A 21,597-nucleotide genomic window follows, 5' to 3' on the forward strand; every position below is an offset into this window, starting at 1 on the left:
TACGAAGGTGTTTTGCTTTTTTTTTTTTTTTAATTCTCAAGTATCAACCCTTTGTTAAATGGCAAATACATTTTGTAGGAAGCCATTAAATGATCCTCAGTTCACGTCTGCCGTGTCTAACTTAGCAAGTTCTGCTGATCCACGTCGTCACAAAGATAATTATTCTCTTTTCGAAACTTCTGTGCGATTTCATAATGACTGGGTGACTTTTTTTTTTTTTCTCCCCCTAATCATCGCTCAGAATCTGCCTCCTTTCTGCTCCCAGGAACCCATCACCTGAGATTGACAGGCAGCAATTGAAAATAATAAAATTATGTAAGATGAGCTTGTAATCACCTGCATTTCACAAGAAGCAAAATGCATTTTGCTCCGGCTGGGGAACAGAAAGTTTCTTCCTCATTTTAAATCTGTATCAGAGGTAAAGCCTTCTATTAAAACACAATTCTCGGTATGCTCGCAGCCTCTGGCAGACTGCCAAGGAGACTATCATGCAGCTACTGCCGCAGAGAAGCAGTTTGTCAAAGGCGCCGAGGATGCTCCCAAGAAATCAGGCAGCCTCCTGATGCTTGGGAGGGTTTTGCCCATACCTACCCCAGCTCCGCCTGCACATGGAAACACACACACACACACACACACACACACACACACACACACACACACACACACAGCCATCCTTTTTATGAGGAGCCACAGGAAGGAAAACATTGAGACAATTCCCTCTTAACTATCTTTTACACACACACACACACACACACACACACACACACACACACACACACTCGTGAAACAAACACACCACCACATCTGGCTTTTTTCCCTCTCTCTTTTTACTTCCTTTTTCTCCTTTAACTGTATTGTTATTTTCATTTATGGTTATTCAATTGCACACCCTTCAATCCAAGACCTGGTAAACTGCAACCTTTTTTTTTTTTTTCCTGGATATTATTTACAGGTCTGTGCGACCACTTGGGGGCACAGTTATTTGAGAACACTGGCATGGTGAGAGGCGAGCTCCTAAGGTTTGATGCCTGCTTAGCTACCATTACGACGGTCTACAAACCTGACTCTTTTAAGCCCCCCCCCAAGTGGAAAAGAACCCTGGAGAATTAATTTTTAAGGGGAGTCTACGATCGCTGTGACAGACATATTTTATAGGGGATTATATGAAGCCGACGGGTCCCTCCCTTTAAAAAAAAAAAAAAAACTGAAAAACTGGCTGTTTAATTTTATATTATGAGCTGGCATTGCCCTGTTTCTGTTAGTATTAATAAGAACCTATACACAAACACCTATTGCTTACTCCAAGGGCAGAGAAATGGCAAAATAAACCTTACTCTTAAGCAATATTTCACTCTTGGGCTAGACAAGTATTTTTTTAAGTATAAAAATATGAGGATTATTTTAATAATTGGAAAATTTTAAAGTAGGGAGATAGCTTCTATTAGCATTATATTGTATTTTCAGCTTTCTCTGTGTGTGTGCGCACACACACACACACACACACACACGCGCGCGCGAGCACGCACGCGCGTGTGCATGCTTCAGTCTCACCATAATTATGTTTCTGATGTCTTTTAATTGACCACGTTTCCGTTATAGTTAAAAACTATTCTTTCAACCAAACATATGATAAAAGTCACATTAAAAACCTCACTCTCAATTTTCAAAGCAGCCCTTTCTATTTCTTCCTAGGGTTCCCAGTGAAAACTTTTCATGCTACTTTTAAAACCTCACCCCGGTTACCCAAATGCCTGACAAAGAACACGGTCCTCCCGTAATAAGCCGGGCTTTCTGCTCCATGACCCGGCCGAAGCGCATGCTGGTGGGCACGAGGGAGACGTGAACTCAAAGGAGAGTTCGGGTAGGAACGTGGAGAGCCAAAGACAGGCTGGGCTTTCATCAGGAACGCCAAGGACTTCGCCACCTCGGGTTAGCATACCACATCATCCATCCTGGGTCGGATTCAGAGGTACAGTCATTTCACACCCTGCTGATGGGATCCCTTATCGAGTCACACGTTTTAAGAAATCGTCCTTATTTGCATGTGACAACAGCTAACACAGTCAGGGAGGGAATTCTGTGCGTTTGCACTTCTGCAAGCCCGGCTGGGAGCTCAGGATACGGTCCCCGGCTGTCCCCGGACTCTTCTACAAGCTAGCTTGTTGGGAATGGCTCGGGCTCTGCCTAGCCCATCTTCGACAGGGCAGCCTTTTCTCGGCCTCATGTTTTCCAAACCGTCATACGCAAACACTGGCCTAGATCTTTACAGGGAAATCAACAAAAGATGGAATATATACAACAAAAGATGAGGCCACCATTCCTCTCTCCCACCCCCACCCCCGCCCCAGGAGCACAAGGCAGGCCAGCAGGGGACTTCCACACAGCTAGGAAGCAGCCACTGGGTACCAGGGTGTCCCTACCCAGCCTGCAAGGGAGAGCAGGGACCCAAACAGGCAGACAGGATGGCAGAAAGGGGGCGGAGCAGGGGAGGTGGAATGGAGTTATTTCAGGCAGCAATCTAGAGGCCCCCCCTTGCTCAGCAATGACTTTCCTGAGCCTCCAGCCTCTACAGGAGAACAAGTCTGTTAAGAAGCAGGTAGTTTTCTCTGTCCCAGGTCCCCCCGTGTCTAGGCCTTGGCTTGCAGACTGGGGCTCTGTGCTTCAGGTCCAGACTAAAGGTATCAACACGGCTAAAGAAGGTATCGACCAGCCCCAAGGGTCCAAGCCAGAATAAAAGAGGCTGAGCTGGGTACTGGCCACCTGACCCCTCTGTCTGGAGGAGGTGGGGGTGTCTCTCTGGTCGGCTCTGTGGGTAACAGTCAGAGCTGGGGATAAATGTGTGCAACAGGCTATTACAGTTCGGGGATGTCAACCTGTGAGGCCGACCACCAAGTCATTACGTCCAGTGAAATCACCAAGTGTGCTGGCCCCCGAGTGCACTGCCCTGCAGCTTCCTGCAGGGGTGATGTCTTGGTGGCCACACAGTGTCTAGTCCTCCGGCTGGCCATCCTTCTAGAGAGACAAACTGACAAAACGCCTTTACCTCTGGGTAGGCGGCGAGTCCGATATGTCCAGTCAGAAAGTGGTGGGGCCCGGAAGGACTGACTGGAGCGGGCACAAGAGAACTTGTGGAGTAGTGAGAAGCTTTTATTGTTTTAAATGATGATCGCGTAGGCACCTGCAATTACTGAAACTGGGTGTAATGAACATTCAGATCTATGGCTTTCATTATATTGCCTCAACTGTTATAGAATACATCAAATAACCACATGTCCAGCATAGTGTTGGGATGAGGTATACAGCAAGTATACCATATAAGCTTTGTTGAACTTTTGAACTTATTTCCCTCCCCCAAGATGAAGTCTGAAAATAATGCAATTAAAGAATCAATTTGGGGGTCGGTTGGAGAGATGGCTCAGTGGTTTAAAGCACTGGCTGCGCTTCCAGAGGATCTGGGTTTGATTTCCGGCTCATAACTGTCTGTTCAATCCGGTCCCAGGGAACAAACATCATCTTTGGGCCTTCTCAGGCACTCAGGGAGTACGCAGCTACACGTCCAGACAAAACACTCACGTACATAAAATAAAACAAAAAATACATTTTAATTTAAAAAGAATCAGTTGGGAATATTTGGAAATCTGTTTTTATCATCACAATAAAGGACAAAAACTTTAAAAAAAAATCTAGCCTTTCAGTCATTTTAAAATGTACAGTTCTGCGACCTTAAGCACACTCATTTTGCTGGGTAAGAGTCACTACTATCCATCTCCATACACATTCATCTTTTCCAGACGGAAACTGTAGGTCCATTAGACAGTAGCTTCCTGACTGCCACCGTTCGGTCTCTCTTCCTGTGCATACGGCTAATTTACGTACCTCATACGAGTGGACCCACAGGGCACTTGTCCTGGTGTGACGGGTACTTTACTTATCACACAGGTGAGAGGATTCCCTTCCTTCCCCAGGCTGGATGCTACTCCTCTCTAGGCAGGTACAGCATCTCGTTTGTCCAGTTATCCATGGATGGACATGGCTTACTTCTGCCTTTGGAAATCACGGATGCTTCTGTGGCTATGAGCCACACTTGTGTAGGGGACCACGGACCAGCCTCGGCATTGACTTCTATGTGGTATCTGCCCAGAAGTGGAATTCTAGGCTTCGTTTTTTGTTTTTTGTTTTTTGTTTTTTTTTTGTTTTGTTTTTTGGATCCATTGTATTCTCCACAGTGATTGCCCCATTGTGCGTTTGAACCAGCAGTGCCCGAGGCTTGCATTTTCTCTACATCCTTTCTGACACTTGTTAAGTTCTGGATTTGTTTGTTTGGTAACCATTCTCTTAGCGTGCACCAAGTGACATCTCGCTGTGTTTCTGGCTTGCATTCCCCTCATCATTGAAATGTCAAGTGTATTTTTGTGTGGTTAGTGGCCTCTGACTATCTTCTCTGGAGAAACAGGCACTGGAATCCTTAGGTCATCCTTTCATCATATGGTTGGGTCCAAAAAAAAAAAAATTTCACTGTAACCAGGAAGTCCTGCCTTCCCTTCTGTCATGGGTGCGGTCTCTAGATAACAACTGTCTCTTCCTCCTCCTCCTTCCCCTGTTCTTCATCCCAGGGGGCACATGGGTCACCTCCAACACAGAAACAAGACAAGGTGGTGAACCGATTTCCCCGTTTCCCAGCCCCAAGGAGAACCAAGTGGTCCAGGTGTTTATTCCAGATACTGAAAGAAAAAAGAACGTATCTGGAGACCAGACATTCTGGGAGGTAAACCAAGAATAAAAACAACAAGCCCTTGAATTGTGACTTCGCAGTTCACTGGGTGCCTGCCCACCCCTGGGGCCTCCCCTAGGACTCCTAAAGCCAGCTTGTGTGTGTGTGTGTGTGTGTGTGTGTGTGTGTGTGTGTGTGCATGCGCGCGTGGTTTCTGCAGAACTGAATTGCAATTTTAAATTCTCAGGTGGGAACCAGAGCAGGGCCAAGGCTTTGGAATGTCCTGATGTCTCATGGCTTAGAAGGAGAGCCCACCATGGTCTCTCATGGATTAGAAGGGGAGCCCACCATGGTGTTTCATGGACTGGAAGGAGAACCCACCACGGTCTCTCATGGACTGGAAGGAGAGCCCATCATGGTGTTTCATGGACTGGAAGGAGAGCCCACCAGGAATAACAGCAAGGGACAAGACGCTCATTACGTTCCTTAGCTGGAACCCAGGGCTGCAACCCTTTCCTGAGGACACATCTCAGACCACAGCGAGGGCTGCTTTGGGGACACTGGTCCTGCCTGCTTCATTCTTTTCTGTGTCCCAGTCCATGGCGCCTGCCAGCGCCACAAGCCAAACCTCTTCTCTCCAGGGAGCTCTGTCTACTGTCCCATCTGACCTCTAAACCGGGGCTACCGGAGCAGACCTCATCAGACACATGGGGCTGGTGAGGAAATGGCCCTCCCTGTCACAAGAGAGGCGGAGACTGTATAGAGCAAAAAAAAAAAAAAAGAAAAACAAACAAACAAAAAACCCAACCCAAAAATGTGACTTCTTCAAACACGGTTTCCAGGAAAATCATTTTTCTCCTCTGGGGGAAAAGGAACTGTTACGTCTTTGTGCCATTTCACCGTGGAAAAAGCCAGCTGCCTCACACCGCATGAAGAGATCCACACACGCCTTTCCGATAGCACGCTGCGTGGACTGGTGGATTGAGAGACTCTGGCGTGTCCCTGTGGCACATCGAGGCTTCAGCAAGAGTTATGCTCCTTTCACAGTTGGAATATTTTTCCAGTTTTGATGATTAAAGCTGGTTGGAACAGCATGAACCAAATAGATTATAGCATTCCACTCACAGAAGGCTCTTCACTTGAAGGACAGGCTGGCTATGACGCTGCCCGCGGCCTCATAGTCTAATGAACCCAGCTTCTAAGCGTGGCCCTTGCACTTCCCAAACTCCACGGCCCTTTAATTTCACTCAGAAAACCTGATTGGGACTCTCCCGAGTAAGGTCATCATCCATTTCTTCCTATCACTCCAATAAGCAAATTCAATTTGGACAAAATAATCCATCTTTATCCCAAGAGTTCAAGGCAAGGCATTTTAACAAACTGGCTTCAACACGGAAGTGGGTGGGTACATTACAAGGTACCCAGGCTAGGACCCTCCCGGTCACCTTAGAGAAGCCACTGAGCATGCCTATGCAGGCAGAGCATGCAACCTCCTTGCAGTTACCAGAAATGCTAATCATGTGCTGGGTAGGAGACAGCAGGCAGCTGCCCCTGCTAAATTGAGCACTGGTGGACTAGGCAGAAGTCAGCCCACCTGTCAGGCCAGAGGTGGGAAATTTAGCTTTGATAATTAGGGATTCCAAGCCCCAAGTGTTCGAAAACCCTGCCCACGCTTTGACAAAGCAAACTACGTCTAGGTTTCTCCACTGTTCTCTACCTCTATCGATGATGATCAAGTGTCTGGAGGATTTTTTTTTTTTTAATTTTTAAATTTATTTATAAAATGTTTTCATTTTATGTGGATGGGCATTTTGTCTGCATGCATACCTGGGCCCTCGTATGTGTCCAGTGCCCTCAGAGGCCAGAAGAAGAGTTGCATGCCCTGGGGACTAGAGTTAAAGACAGTTGTGAGTCACTATGTGGACGCTGAGAATTGAGCCTCTGTTCTCTGGAAGAACAGCTAGGTCTCTTCATCAGTGAGCCATCTTTCTAGCCTCTTTGAGTTTTTGTTGTTTGTTTTTTGTAGCAGGGGTTTCTCTGTGTAACAGCTCTAACTGTCTTGGAACTCGCTCGGTAGACCAGGGCTGGCCTCAAACTCAGAGATCCTCCTGCCTCTACTTCCTGAGTGCTGGGATTAAAAGCACGTGCCACCACCGCCCAGTTTCTCTTTAATTTTTTTTTATTGTGTGTGTACACATGTGTGCACTGTGTTTTTGCATGTGTTGTGTTCCATGTGTTCACTGCAGTGTGTTTACTGTGAGTGTGTGTGGGTGGGTGTGTGGGCATGTGTCTATGTCCTCCTCTATCTGATCTCTGTCTTATCTCCGGAGAAAGAGTCTCTCACTGATCCCAGAGCTGGCCATCTCCAGCTAGATTAGCGGCTGCCCCCTCCCCACCCCTTCTCCAGCACCGGGGCACATATGGTAACACGCAACTTTTGACAAGAATACCGGGGATCCGAACTCAGGTCCTCATTCTTGTGCGGCAAGCATTCTTACCCACTGAGCCATCCGCCCCGGATTTTGATTTTTGTTTTTATTTCCCATCTGTTAAGAACCGATACGCGGAGTTAGAGATGTGTGGCTCAGTGGTCTAGATGACATTTTACCTGCTATGTACAAAAGCTCTAGGTTTGATCCCCTGACATGGGAAAAATCAAACAAACTTGAATGTGGTCCTACTAGGCACAGCCAGAACACTGTCCACAACTCTGTTGGTGTAAGTTTCACTTTGCTCCCATTGCCCTCTGCCTGGTTCACTGAGAGGAGCCATTGACTGTGTTCTTGGCCACCAAAGCAATGTTAAATGCAATCCTAGTTTCTAATAGCTCACTCTCTCAATTTACCTTGGCACCAACTGTCTGGAAAGACACCGTGGAGGAGACCTTTCCACTGGCTGAGAGAAACTGAGCCATGCATGACAGCAGCTGAACAGACCCCAGGGGTCAGGGCAATACTGCATTCATGAGCCAAGCCTCCTCCCTGGAACATCTCTCAATTTCTAAGTAGACCAGGAATTCTACAGTGTAGCTGACCAGTAAACATCAAGATGTGCCAGACCAGGCCAGAATCTAATGACAATGTGGTCCTTTAGGACCACAAACTCCATGTACCCAGAAATAACTGCTTGTTTCCAATATTTGGCATATGCTGGAGCTGTTATAAGTGCTTTGCAAAAAAGAATTCATTAATCCTAAAATATTCAGTCCTTGGATATTCAGGTGAGCACTCCAGGGACCTCTGACCTCAAGGAAAAGGCACCAAAGGCATCAGGTAGACCTAAGCCTCCGATGTAGATTCACATGCGAACTTTTGCTCAACTCAGAAGATAATAAGTTTATGTGTGAAGGTACTTGAAATTACAACAGTAGGTCTCTGTTTCTTTGAGTTTATTTCACCCTTGAACAGAGAAAATTAACTGGACTTCAACTTCATGCAGCATCACCTGTGGTAATTAGAGAGCAATGTGGTTAAACATGGGAGGGTTTTTATTATACAATAGGCCATTTATAGTCCTTATAGAAGGCATATTGGCCCGAATTCTCCTTACTCTATAGGCAGGCAGCTGTGTGTAGATGACAGGCTTGGTATCTCATGCCCATCTCTCATACTTGAGCTGATCTTGGGCAAACATCTGCTGCTCTCTCATCTACAAAATAGCACCAAACATACCAGCAAGGTTCCCTCAGTGGCTAGGTTAAATGGTGATTGTGATCCAGAAGCCAGTGTCTCTAGCTGGAAGGGTTAGTTCAACAGAGAAAGTGAAAGAGAACAGTGAAAATGAAAGGTTTGTTTCATTTTTCTCAAACCCAAGCTTCACTCTTCCCAGATAATTGCTAATGTTACTAAACAACCAAAAAATAAAGTCAAGTCTCTAATGCAGACAAGTCTGTGACTAGCATTTGGTTTTTCAGAAAACAGCGGCAGCATCTTCATTTGTGGAGCATCTTCGTGTGTGCAGCATCTTTGTGTGTGCAGCATCTTTGTGTGTGGAGCATCTTCGTGTGTGGAGCATCTTCGTGTGTGCAGCATCTTCGTGTATGGAGCATCTTCGTGTGTGGAGCATCTTCGTGTGTGGAGCATCTTCATGTGTGCAGCATCTTCGTGTGTGGAGCATCTTCGTGTGTGCAGCATCTTCATGTGTGGAGCATCTTCATGTGTGCAGCATCATCCCTTCCCCCTTCTTCTCAAACTCGGACTTGGATGAAAAAGTCCCTTGATCTACCTTTTATACACAGAGAAGGGAGGAAGGCAGAGGTGGTGTGTGAACTGGGTAGCAATATAAGAGAGGCCTGCCAGCCCAGAGATGGCCAGTTCTTGCAGTGGCCAACCCCGCCCTCGCCCAGAACATTGCCTGTGTTATGGCTTCCTCGAAGGCTTGACCTCAGGTCTGGAATGAATGCTCCTCTTCCAGTGAGCCTGGCTGCACCTGGGTGGGAATCCTTAAAAGACAGAACAGAGACGGTTCTGTGGCATGTGTGTGTGTGTGTGTGTGTGTGTGTGTGTGTGTGTGTGTGTGTGTGCTGGAGGCTCTGTTCACACCCTTTCCCATCTCACAGAGGACTACTACAAAACGTCAGGCCAGGAGAGATACGGATGCAAACACAATGCTATCCTTCTCCCATGGCCTCTGTCTCTGGGATTGGGAGTGTTTTTATTTTTCTTTAAAAACAATGCTGTTTATGAAACACCACAGATTTTAAAATCTGCGCAGGGAAGACACTCGGTAAGTGAGCCCGTTATGAAAGACGACTCTGTGTCGGCTCTCCGAAGTCCCAGATAGATCCAGTTATCACTGGGTTGATGCAGTTCCAGGAGAAAATTAGTCTTCAAAGTCTCAAGTCATAAATCCTCCAAGATTCCATTTAGATTACTTAGAATTCATCAACAAGCATATTTAATAGATTTAGGCCCAAATATAGTATCTAAAATTCCACACAATGACAAACTCTGAATGCGTAACTAGACAGTCCACGCGAGTGAAAAGACAATCTGAAATGTATGCTTTGATATTTATCACCCGATACCTTCTCTGGGTGGAAATGTGCACAGGCAAAACATTTTCATGGAGGAATTTAATGCCAGACACTACACTAACCCTGATATTAAAACTGGGGTAAGTTCAGTTAGCCTTTAGTAGGTCCAAGTAGGTCTAAGTGTATATTTGATTCTCCCTACATCGCTTTTTTTCCTTCTTCGTAGCTATTTAATTTTACGCAGACTCACTATAGAAATGGGTCCCATCCAAGCCTATGAACGTTGGGTCTCATTTGTCTTCTAGGAGTAAATGGAAGCAGGTTAGACTGGTTTAAAAAAAAAAAAAAAAAAGAAAAAGAAAAAAAGAAAATCCGGAGAGTGAATGTTGGCCAGATTGGGTTAATAATCTTAAACTTGCGTTCCTTCTAATGTTAAAATTAATTAGCAAGAGTGAGGCATGATGGCCCACGCCTGCCTTTAATCCCAGTAATCATGAGACAGAGGCTGGAGGATCTCTGTGAGTTCAAGGCCAGCCAGTTCTATGCTAGCCAAGGCTACACAGGGAGACTGGTTGTCAAAAGAAAACGTTAATTACCATGGGAAACGAAGAAACTCCTCACACATGAAAGGCAGCATGAACTGGTACAAATACACTAAAACTCTGTGTGCACTATCAGAAATGCACAAGGGGCTGGGGAGGTGGTTTAGTTGGTGGAGGGCTTACCTAGTTTGCATGAAACCCTGGATTCTATCCTCAGCATTTTACACACACACACACACACACACACACACACACACACACACTTGCACGAGAATTAGTAGCTGAAGGTTCTGTGTTCGAACTCAGCAGTATGATGTGGCTGGACATGGCTGGGCTTGGGTATAGGCCACTTGCTCACCTCTGAGCTTCCTCGTCATTTGTAGAGTGTGGATAATCCCTACTTCATGGGTTTGATGTGAGGATTAGAGATAATATATGTAAAGTACTAAAATATGGTGGGCAGCCCTAACCAGAAGCTCTTATTATTTGATTATTGGGGCTTGAGAAAGGTTTGCTGATTGAATAATAGGTAGATTAGCTGACCTCTGAAATCCATGGCAATGCTAAAATTATGATACTAAAAATGGAATTAAAAGTTCATATATCAAATCCACTCAGGGTGTTTTGAACTGTTGGAATTGTGATGCAAATAATCTTACGCTGTCCAGAACTCATATTATCATATGAGGTTCACAGACTGCAGCATACACACGCCCTGATGTATCATTAAAATATTTAGGATTCATGCCTGGAGGGCTCAGTATACATCCCACTTCAATCGGCTCCATGACTTGCAGTCACCTCTCTGAATGCTCCAGAGCTTTGCTACATGGAGAGTCTCTCTGTGGAACAGGTTTTAACAGAGTTCCCTTTTCATTTTGGAAAAGAGAATTTTTTTTAAGTTAGTTAATTTTTGCGTGTGTGAATGCCTTTTTTTAATTTAATTTAATTTAATTTTTTTTTTGAGACAAGGTTTCTCTGTGTAGCATTACACCTTTCCTGGAGCTCACTCTGTAGACCAGACTGGCCTCGAACTCACAGAGATCTGACTGGCTCTGCCTCCCGAGTGCTAGGATTAAAGGCGTGCACCACCACCACCTGGCTGTGTGTGAATCTTTAAAAAAAAAAAAATCTAATTTTGCGTGTATGCATGTGCCATGGCGTGCTTCTGGGAGGGGTGATTGACTGGCACCAGGAATCAGTACTCTCCTTCCACTATGTGGACTTTTGCAGCAAGTGCCCTTACCCAGTAAGCCATCTCCCTGGCCCAAGGGCGTCCCCTCTTCTAGCCCTAGACTGCTACTGTGTTTTCTTCACATTTTCAGGAACAGAGGCCTTGTGAGACGACAGGTCTTCCCAAGGTTGCCCAGAGACTGGACTTCAACTCCCACGTGAAGCCCTGACCGCCACCCACTCTGCATTGTCACTAGAATTCAGCCAACTGCTCCCACCCCACACCCCACCCCTTGCCGCCTGCTCCCTGGGCAAAGCACGAGGGACTGGAGAGACTTCTGAGGGAACATACACACCAGATAGGAAAAACAAATGTCAGTAATACCTGCTGCGTTTGATATTTGACATTGTTTCGACTGACTGCGTTCCTACCAAGTTCTTAAAACCCGAGACCTACATTTGTGAGTGCTAAAGTGGCAGAATGCAGTGGTCTTATCTCTGGGTGTATGCCATCAGAGAATGAAAAGCCTCGTTTCCGGAGATATCTACACAATCAAATTCACAGCAGCATTACTCACAGTAGCCAAGAGGTGGAAACGACCCACATGCTCACCAACAAACAAACTATACATATGCTTGATGGAATACTAATCAGTCTTCAAAAGGAAGAAAATTCCGACATATGAGACTGCATGGATGAAAAACTTGATCGTATGATGCTAAGTGAAATAAGCTAATTAGGAAATGATAAAGCGTTTTGTTTCACTTGCTTGCAGCATTCTGGATGGTCAAGTTTATAGAGACATGAAACAGAACGGTGGCTGCCCAGCAGAGGGAGAAGAGAATAAACACTGGCATCTAAGGGCATAGAATTTCCATACCACAAGATGAATAAGTTTCCACAACCCATTGCTCGGTAACGTGAGTAGGAATACCACTATACTGTTCCCATAAAAACGGTGAAGATGGTAAATTCTGTGCTATTGTTTTAAGCCATAATTTTACTAAGTGGCAAAGTATGCATTTCTATGTACAAAGGCAAATATATGCCTGTACGTATTTGCATATATTTATCTCAGATTGCTCAATGATTTAAAGGTTTCAAAATGTCCTAACATGGATGCTAAAGAGAGGCACCTGTGGTGCCGGCAGTAGCCTTTAACGGATGGGGAGTTGTCCTTTTCACCTAAACCGGATGCCTGTCGGGCCCATGCTCCAGGGATCTTGTTCGGCTGTCTGAGCCATCTACGCAGCTACAGCATGGAGTCCCGGAACCATTTCTATTTCACGAAGCTATTCTGCCTCATTGGTGTGTGTGTGTGTGTGGGGGGGGCTCTCCTTTCCTACCCTAAAGGCGGAAATGCCCCCAGAACGATGACGGTCATTCTCAGCAGCAACTCTTTTGCAACTTCCGGTGATCCACCAGCCTCTTTCTAAATTGAAGCTCCAGTTTTCCTGGTTTCAGATGGTTTCCTTGAAGATGGTAGAGTCTGCCTGTCTGACCCCAGGTTTGAGGAGAGCAAGGGCGTAGCTGTTGGAGGAAGAGCTTTGGAGTTTGATTTCAGGATGGCTGTGATCCCAGCATTTTTTTTTTCTCCTAGATTCTACTGTGGAATTTTGATATATATACCTCCACTTATTAACCAAAATTATTATAACCATTTTCTTGCAGGGATCACACTACCTAACTGTTTAAGCATATTAGGAGAGGACCTTAGATTTTTTTTTTAAGCAATAAAAAAGATTCCTCTTCTGCATCAAGTAGAAATATTTTCCCAGTTTCTGAACATTTGTGTTGAGACGTGCCCTAGCACTAAGAAAGGTTGGGGGGGAAGAGGGGCGCACATCTGTCTCATTCTCCAGTCTTCTTTCGCTGTAACTACACCAGTTTGGCTTCATTCACAGCCGGCAAAGGCTGGATTTCTTATTCCTGGTGTTTCTTACTCCTCCTACCCCCAAGTAGGCGCTTAGTTGACTGATTATAGAATCATAAGGTTGGCCATAATTCCATTTCTCCTTCTGACTTTGAACTTAAGTGTTCCAATTACTTTGCCCGATCCTAATAAGTCAGTAGCGTGCAAATGCTTGCCTTGATATTTCTGAAATATACAGGGCTGTGATTAGCATGGGATTGCATCATTAGAAAGCAAAGTTGAAAGAGGATGAGCAAAATCATCGCTTGCAGGGAAGTAAAACTGCCTGTTCTGAGGACTTACAATGTTACTGTGATCCTAGAGACACTTGGCACTATGACTAAATATATATTATATTTGGGGGGGAAATCCTCTGATGTGCTGGAACCTTCTGGCTTTATCCATTACTGGAAGAGAAAAGATCTTAGAGAAGGACAAGCCCACTCTGATACGCGGCTTTGATGGCTCTTCAAGTCCGATAGAGCTAAAGACACAAAAGAATCCTCATACCACCAAAGGAGGAGGGGGAATGGGAAAAGAGGGTAAGAGGGAGAAGGAAAGGGAGAGAAGGGTATGGAGGAAAAACTTCAGTCAATTCTGTTAGAATAAAACTGACATCTAGTCATAAGGTTAGAAAGCTTTATAGTAAGCCTGTGAGGAAAAAGAAAAACAATCTCTCTCTCATCTCTCTCTCTCTCTCTCTCTCTCTCTCTCTCTCTCTCTCTCTCTCACACACACACACACACACACACACACACACACACACACACACGTAACAAATGAGACACTAAAAAGCTACATCAGCACTGATGGTGTTATCTGAATTAACTTCTTTATCTCTCTGTGTTACTGGGAATCACGTAAACTTTTGGAAACTATGTAAGGGAGACGGGGACATGCTTTCAATTAGGAATGAGCTGCAGCCAAATCAAATGATAAATGGGAGAGGGGCAAGATGGTACTGCTGAAATTGGTGCCAAAGATTTATAAGGTTGATTAAGTAAACAAAACCAGAGTGGATCACCATGGAAATGCATGAATATTGAAACAGGCAAGATTTGAATAGACTAATGATATGCCTCACTTAGACTGACAGTGTTGGTAACAAGTGTGACAGACAGTCCATCTACACCAACATCTACACTTCTAACATGTTTATTCCTAGGAAACAGGGGCTGGATTTAACGATTCCTTTAGTAATAGCTTACAAGCAAAATACGTCTTCCAATCTTAAAAGAATACGGACTCCATTCTCATCTACTTAAAAAAAAAAGAAAAAAGAAAAAAGAAAAAAAACAAAAACAAAAAATGGCTTTATGCATTTGTGTTCTGGATGTGAGGAGCCCCAGTTAGCAGAAGTCATTCTCTTGGGCTTCTCAGTAGTCTTTGTTCTAATAAACCCCTCACAAAACTGAATTCTGGTGTGGCTTGTCTCCCACACTGAGTATGCGGAGTGTGACCACCATTCATTAGAAACATAACTTAAGAGACCCAACATTAGGTCCCCACCCCCACCACATACAGAAAAAACCAATAACCCTTAATCTATTTGTTTCCATGGCTACCATAGGATGTTTTATTTCAGTAAAACTCTTAGGTATTTCGTTTGGATTGTTGCTTGCAAATGGAAGTTGGAGACCTATTCATTTCCACAACTACAGTGGAAATGGGAAGACTGGACCAAAGACAATGTTTTTCTTAATCATGGACTAATAAGATCCTTGTGCAGAAAAGTTATTAAAATTGGCTAAATGCATCAGCCCATAAACCAAGTTAAACATTATTAAATTCCTATAGGGTTTAAGGGCACACATGCTACTGATTCCTTGATTTGTAGTAAGGTGATAAATTTAATGCACTCCAGAGCAATATATGGTACCATAGACACTGTGAGCCACTGCTCCATGCATGTAGGAACCTGCAGACTGAGTATGCATGCCTGACAACCAACCCTTAAATTATTATGTTTACCAGATACGTTTTCTCCAAGTGTCAGGATGAACAATCTGTACAGTTGTTCAACACCCCCCTCCGCCAGTGAAAAATAATTAAAAAGTTAGCTCTCCATCTCCCCCCTTAATTTAAATTTAAAAAGTCAGGAATGAGTTGGGCTAATTAAACGTGCTGTCATTCAGCCCGAACGGAAAGAATTTCTCAAATCTGCCCTCCCCAGGCTGAGTTAGCAGTAAGACCCACACCGCAGGGGAGAAACTCTGTAGTGACTAGACAAATGGCTTTAAAGAGAATGAAATGAGGATAAATACAGCTGTAACCAGGACAGATCTGTCACTGCAACTGGAGTCCGAATCCTAGCGTTGCTCAGCTGAGGAGGGGCTGGAGCCTGCCGCGGCGGCGGAGGAGCTTGAATGTCCCAGAGCTGAGGAGTGGAAGTTTCTCGGCAGCTGCAGCCCGGCGTCCTCCACGTCTAGTCCCTCCGGCGAAGAGGTCTCGCCTAATGCTACATAAATATCTGCGTTCACGATTCGCCCCGGGCGCGCCGCGTCGCAAACACCATGGGGAGAGAGGATACGCTTCGCAGAGCCGCGCGCGTGTGGCAGCAGCCGCTGCTCCTCACCCATCATCATCCCTGGGGACCCACCGGAGATCTGTCAACTGACCGCCGCCGCCTTTTGGTTCCAGAGGCCAGCGATGAGAGAACGTGCTTCTCAGCAGGCGGACCCAGGCATCCAAGACTCACGCTTTGCAGTCGCCCGCTCCTCTGAGAACAGCCGCAGGCAGGCAGTGCGTCTCCGCCTTCCCCGGGCAGTGCACATCGAACCTGCCCCGGGAACAGCCTCGGACCGAAAGTGGGCTCTGGGCTCCGCGATCTGGGTTGGAGCGAGCACGCCTCTCTCCCCTGGGGCCTGGGGCTGACACTGCCCAGCGCGGGCACCCGCGCACGACCGCAGATAACCCTACAAGCTTTCCGCCAGCTCCAGGCCACGGAGACCCGGACGTGAGCCCGCGGCCAGCCCGCACCGCCCGTGGCAGTCCGGGCGCGCGGCCACACTCCCACCTACGTGTCTCCCGGTCCACTATCCCACACATAAACAACCCCTCCCCACTCGCCACCACCTCCCCGCCCTTCGCATCCCCGAAGCTGTCCTCCCACCTCCAACCCCCGCTGGAAACCACAAGGTGTCAAGGGAATGAACGGGAGGTCACCACACGGTCTGTGTGGGTTCCATCCAGAGGATTTTCAAGCTCTTCTACCTCGAAAGTTACTTGGGATCCAGTGAAGAAACCCGGTCCCCAAATGCTGGATCTGAGAACGCCAGGGGCAGAACCCATCACCTAGCTTCCCTTGGCACACAGGCGCTCACCTCCCCAACATGCAGGGCACACGGCCGCCCTGGGGACCAGCTCTCCAGTGCTTCCTGGGCACCCCCCCACCCCGGCACTGCTGGGGCCCTGGGCCGCGCAGGGGGAGGTGGCCAGGAGAGGGACGCACACGGCCGGGCCCGGCCCAGCGCTACCCAGCTCCGGTGTCATATTCGCTTCCAGCACCTCCGACCACCGCGACAGTCCCCCCAGGCATTCCCTGCATAACACACCCGGGGGCAGGAAGTTTTTTCCCCCTTTTTTTCCATCCCCAGAGCAGCGCAGGCGCAAGGGCTTCTGCAGGCTTGCGAGTCCAGACGCGGGAGGCTTCAGCTCCAGCCGCCACCACTGCCAGAGCCGAGCCCAGCGTTCCGGGCTCCGGGCCCCGCTCCCAAGTCCTGCCTGGCCCTGGAATCCCCCCAACCCCCGCTCCGCATCCTAAGAGCCCCCAACCTGACCCGGCTCTTACCTGCGGCCGCGCCGCTCCGGCCCCGGCCCGACGCGCAGAGAGCCCAGGGTCGCGGATGGGTGCAGGAGGGCTGATGGATAGGGGACGGCGCCGGCGGGTAGCGGTAGCTGGGGCCGCTCGCGTCCTGGCCGGGAGAAACGGATCCAGGTCCACCTCCTCGCGTTCCTGCTCTCCGCCTTCTCCCCCTTTCCCTCCTCCTCCCCCGCCGCCGCCGCCTCCCGGCAGCCCAGGGAGGATGCCCGGGAGAGGGAAGTCAGTCCTTCTGCCTGTCAGCCTGCGAGGCTATGCGCGGTGCGGCGCGGCTCTCATCGAGGCGGCGGCGGCGGCGGCGGCTCCGGCAGCATCGCCCCCGCCCTCTCCCCGCAGCCGCGGCGGCCGCGGGCTGGGGCTGGCTCCGGGCTCGGGGCTCGGGCTCCGGGCGGGGGCTGAGCTCAGGCTCGGCGATGGCCGGGGCTGCGGACGTGCGCTGCGGAGCCGAGGCCGGGGCTGGAGCTGCGGCTAGATCGGCGGTGGCAGGGACAGCGGCGACGGCGGCGGCGGCGCGGGGTTGGCGCGGCCGCGGCGCGGGGACCATGCTCCCTTCTGGCTCGCTCCTCTCCGGGTACCGTCTGCTTTAGCTGCGAGGGAGGCGGGCTTCGGCGCGCAGCCAGGGGCGGGCGGAGCCAATCACCGGCGCCCGAGTAGGCGGGGGCGGAGGGTGGGGGAGGCGGGGCGCCCCCGGCCCGGCTCAGCGCTCGGCTCCCGGGGCCCCAGGGATCCCCGGCAGCAGCGCGCCGGGCCCCGGGCTCAGTGCCAGCGGGTGTGTCCATCGTCGGTCCGCCGCCCCCGCCCCCTGCGATGACTCCCGGCTCGCCGGGCTCCGTGGCCGCGCCCGGCAGACTCACGGCGCGTGGCCGGGCTGCTGGGCCATGGCCTCCGGGTTCCGAGAGCCCAGGGTTGAGGGATCCGGACTGAAGGGAGCTTTCCCTCCTGCTCTCAACACCTGAGGAAACTGGTGGAAAGTTTGAGAAAGAGAAGTCCAATCGTCTTTCCGCTTCCGCCCTCCCTAGGACACTCCGGCCACGGGAAGGAGCAGGAAATGTCCACCTCTCTGAAGGACCACCGCGAGCCACGCCAATCCTGTCTCCTTGCATCTGCCCTGACTCCTGAACCTATGAGAACTTTTGCTGTTTTCACAGACCTCCCTGGGTTGTTCAGACCACACAGGCCTGTCTGACTACTCTGACACTCCAGATGCAGCAGCACCCGGCCGGCCAGCCAGCCCTCCCAAGGTCCCCTCTGCAGGCTGTGTACGCAGACCCTAACTGCAACACTAAGAGGAAACTTGGGCTGGAGACCTGTGGCTACCCGGTGTGGGCTTTTTCATCTCGCCAGAACACTTCTTCTTTTTCTGTGCCTGTCTTCCTTGGCTTGCTAACTCTGCAGGTCTGTGTCTTATTCCCAGCCACCCCTGACCGCCCCCCGCCCCCGCCCACCTGTTTTGAGATTCAGAGGAAAAGCCTGTGACTCCCCTCCAACCTCCAGGCCAGTCTGAAGGTTATGGTCAGTGGTTCATGTCCCCCCTCTTCATTTCTCTCCATCCATAACACCCCTCCCCCCCCCCGCTTCCGGGAAAATGAGGCCTAAGGGTCTGGTTAGAAATTGGGGGTGGGTGTCTGTAATAGGGGAGGGGCACTGCTGGTTCTTAGGTCCACTCCTGTCTACCGGAGAAGACGGAGGAGAGCGTGCCTGTGGTCCTTCCTCTCGGCGACCTCCTATGATGTCAGATCCATAGCTCTGCTCTCTTGGCTGTAACTCAGCGCAGGGGTTGTGTATTCTTTAATATCTTGTAGGAAGCACAGTAGAGTGTCATGGCTGATAAATAATAAATAACAATCATCTACTGAGGGTAGCAGGAAAACTGTCAGCGAAGAAGAAGAAGGACACCAGGGAGATGGTCCATTGGTGTTAGAGTAACTGCATTTCCTGGCATAAATATCAGAGGAAGTTTTGGTGTATGAAGGTTTGAAAGGCTGGGGTGTGTGTGTGGGGGTGTGTGTATGTGCAGAATGACTGCATCCCAGAGCCATCTACCCCCGTGACAGGACCTCCAGGACAGCTAGTGTGACAGTTAGGCAGTGACAGAGGATCTTCAAAGGGAGATAGGGTGGGAGCTGAGGGGGGGAAACAGGTGTTAGAGGGCCTCAAACCACATCTGAAGGTGAATGGTCGGTCTGGTTGGAATACTAAGTTGGTGCAATGGTGAATGAGGGCCTGGAGGAGGGTAGATAGAAGGGGAGGGAGTCTGGGTCCCTTGGGATTTAAAACAGATGCATAGGCAATATCCCAGGTAACTCAATGCAAAGCAAAGGAGGACGACGCCACGGATATGCCAGTTCTGTGGGCAAGCCGTCCTCTGAGATGATCTGTGCCTGCACACTGATCGTGAGAGATACAGGACTCCACCGGCTGCGTTCTGAGCACTTTCCTATATAGCGGCTGTGGGCATTACTGAATGTGGCCAAGGTTAAAATCTGGCATTTTTGGACCTGTGTAGTTTCTGACCAATCGTTTTGAACGATCCTCAAGTAAATGAAGAAACAGTCCACTCCAGGAATCCTTCCTGGGCTCTCTTTAGGTGAGACTAGAAGAATTCTCCCAGTTGCCTTGCTGAGCATTATCATGAGCATTATTATAATGCTCAGCAATATCACAGAAGAGAGGCAGACCTGAGCGATGCCGAGGGTGGGGGGGTCTGGAGTGTTGCAAAATCTCCAGATTTGAAGCTGGATAACTGTTCACAAGGGGGCCAAAAATGTGTGTGTGGTGGTAGTGGTGGTGGTGGGTGAGCTGTACGGATTAGAATCACAGAGGGTGTGTTCCCACCCCCCTCACCCTCCCCTCTTTTCATCTGAGCCCAAATGCAAATCAGATCTTAAGAGAGCACATTTTCTTTTGTGGAATTATGTCTAGCTATGAGCTATTTGCTCTGACGCTCGCTGTTTGTACAAAGGTCTGCCCTTGTGCTGGTTTAGTTCTTTCTTGTTGTTATTGACTTGACGCAAGCTAGACATTTGGTAAGAAGGAACCTGGAGTGAGAAAATACTTCCACCTACTTGGCCAGTAGGAAAGTGTGGCTTGTCACATGTGGCAGGGTCAGAGACCCTAGAGAGTTCAGGAGAGGCTATTGGTCAATGTGCAGCCTCACTTACAGTGGAGACCCATACAGGATACGTGCGAGATGCCAGAACCACGGGTCAACCACCAAGGACAGTGGCACGTGAGGAGTTGACTGGCTTAAAACCTAGGAGAACAGCTACGTTTGCGGTGGGTGGCAGAGCTGGAGAGGTGGGTCTACCCAAGTCGTTTGGAGCCCAGAAGGTTTGTGAGTTTAAGATGTCAGACACTGTGTTATTACAGTGTTGGAGTTTGACTTTGCTTTAATTGTTACTGTGCCCTGGCCTTTCTTCTTGGCATAAAGAAGTATTTAAAGCTGTTTTTTGTTTGTTTGTTTGTTTGTTTGTTTTATAGGAATCCACACTTGAGAGGCTGTGGACTGACTTCAAAAGATAACTTGGACTTTTAAAATATTGAAAAGTAAAAATAAAAATGGTTATACTGAGTTTTACATTATGATATGAGCAGGAGATCTTAGGATAAATCAAAGAAAAGGTTATTGGTTGAATAGTGATGTGTTTGTGTTTCAAATTGACAAGAGATCAATTGTGTGTGTGTGTGTGTGTGTGTGTGTGTGTGTGTGTGTGTGTGTTTTCCAACTTGACACAAGCCAGAGTCATTTGGGAAGAAGGACCCTTAACTGAGAAAATGCCTCCATGAGATGGGCCGGTAGGCAAATCTGTGGTGCATGTTCTTGATTAATAATTAATGTGGGTGGGCCCAGCTCATTGTGGGTGATGCTATACTTGGGCAGGCGGTCCTGGGTTCTATAAGAAAGCAGTCTGAACAAGCCAGTAAGCAGCATTCCTACATGATCTTTTCAGTTTCTCCCTCTAGGTTCCCGCCTTGAGTTCTTGCTCTGACTCCCCTTCCTGATTGACTGTAAGATGAAATAAACCCTTTCCTCCCCGAGATGCTTTTGGCTGTGGTGTTTATCACATCAATAGACAGTAGACTAGGACTACTCATGAGCTCCATTTCATCTGGATCGTGGTAGTTCATTCCCCCATTCCCACTGCACCCGGGGCCTTGGGTCCATGTTGTGTGAGGGATCTCTCACCTGCCTTCATAGCTCTCACTTATGTCTTGATCTCTTCCGGGTTGTCCACTCCCTTGTTTTGTGTGCCCCAGGACAAGCTCCGCATTTGGCATGGATCTCCCTGCATGGTACTTGGGAATTGTTGGTTGCGCACGGGGACCTTTCTGGCCATAGCTGAGGATTTCTCCATTGTGGGGTGCATTCCCATAGCCAGCCCTTTTCCTGTGCTGAGTCACAAGTTGGCTTCTAGGATCAGGATTAATATGCATTCATCAAGTGGGTGGGTTAGGAAAGAATG

General features: G+C 48.4%; 1 protein-coding gene across 1 annotated transcript in view; it reads right to left on the reverse strand.

Annotated features, from left to right (window-relative positions):
- Klhl29 (kelch like family member 29) overlaps positions 1-17,720 on the reverse strand; it is a 309,174-nt gene extending 291,454 nt beyond the window's left edge. Inside the window, exon 1 of the mRNA XM_028875573.2 lies at positions 17,105-17,720. The gene's annotated coding sequence lies outside the window, so the exon portion shown is untranslated. The remainder of the gene's footprint in view (positions 1-17,104) is intronic.
- Between the last annotated feature and the right edge of the window lie 3,877 nt (positions 17,721-21,597).

This window comes from Peromyscus leucopus, chromosome 22 (assembly GCF_004664715.2).
Source record: "Peromyscus leucopus breed LL Stock chromosome 22, UCI_PerLeu_2.1, whole genome shotgun sequence".
NCBI classification, from domain to species: domain Eukaryota; kingdom Metazoa; phylum Chordata; class Mammalia; order Rodentia; family Cricetidae; genus Peromyscus; species Peromyscus leucopus.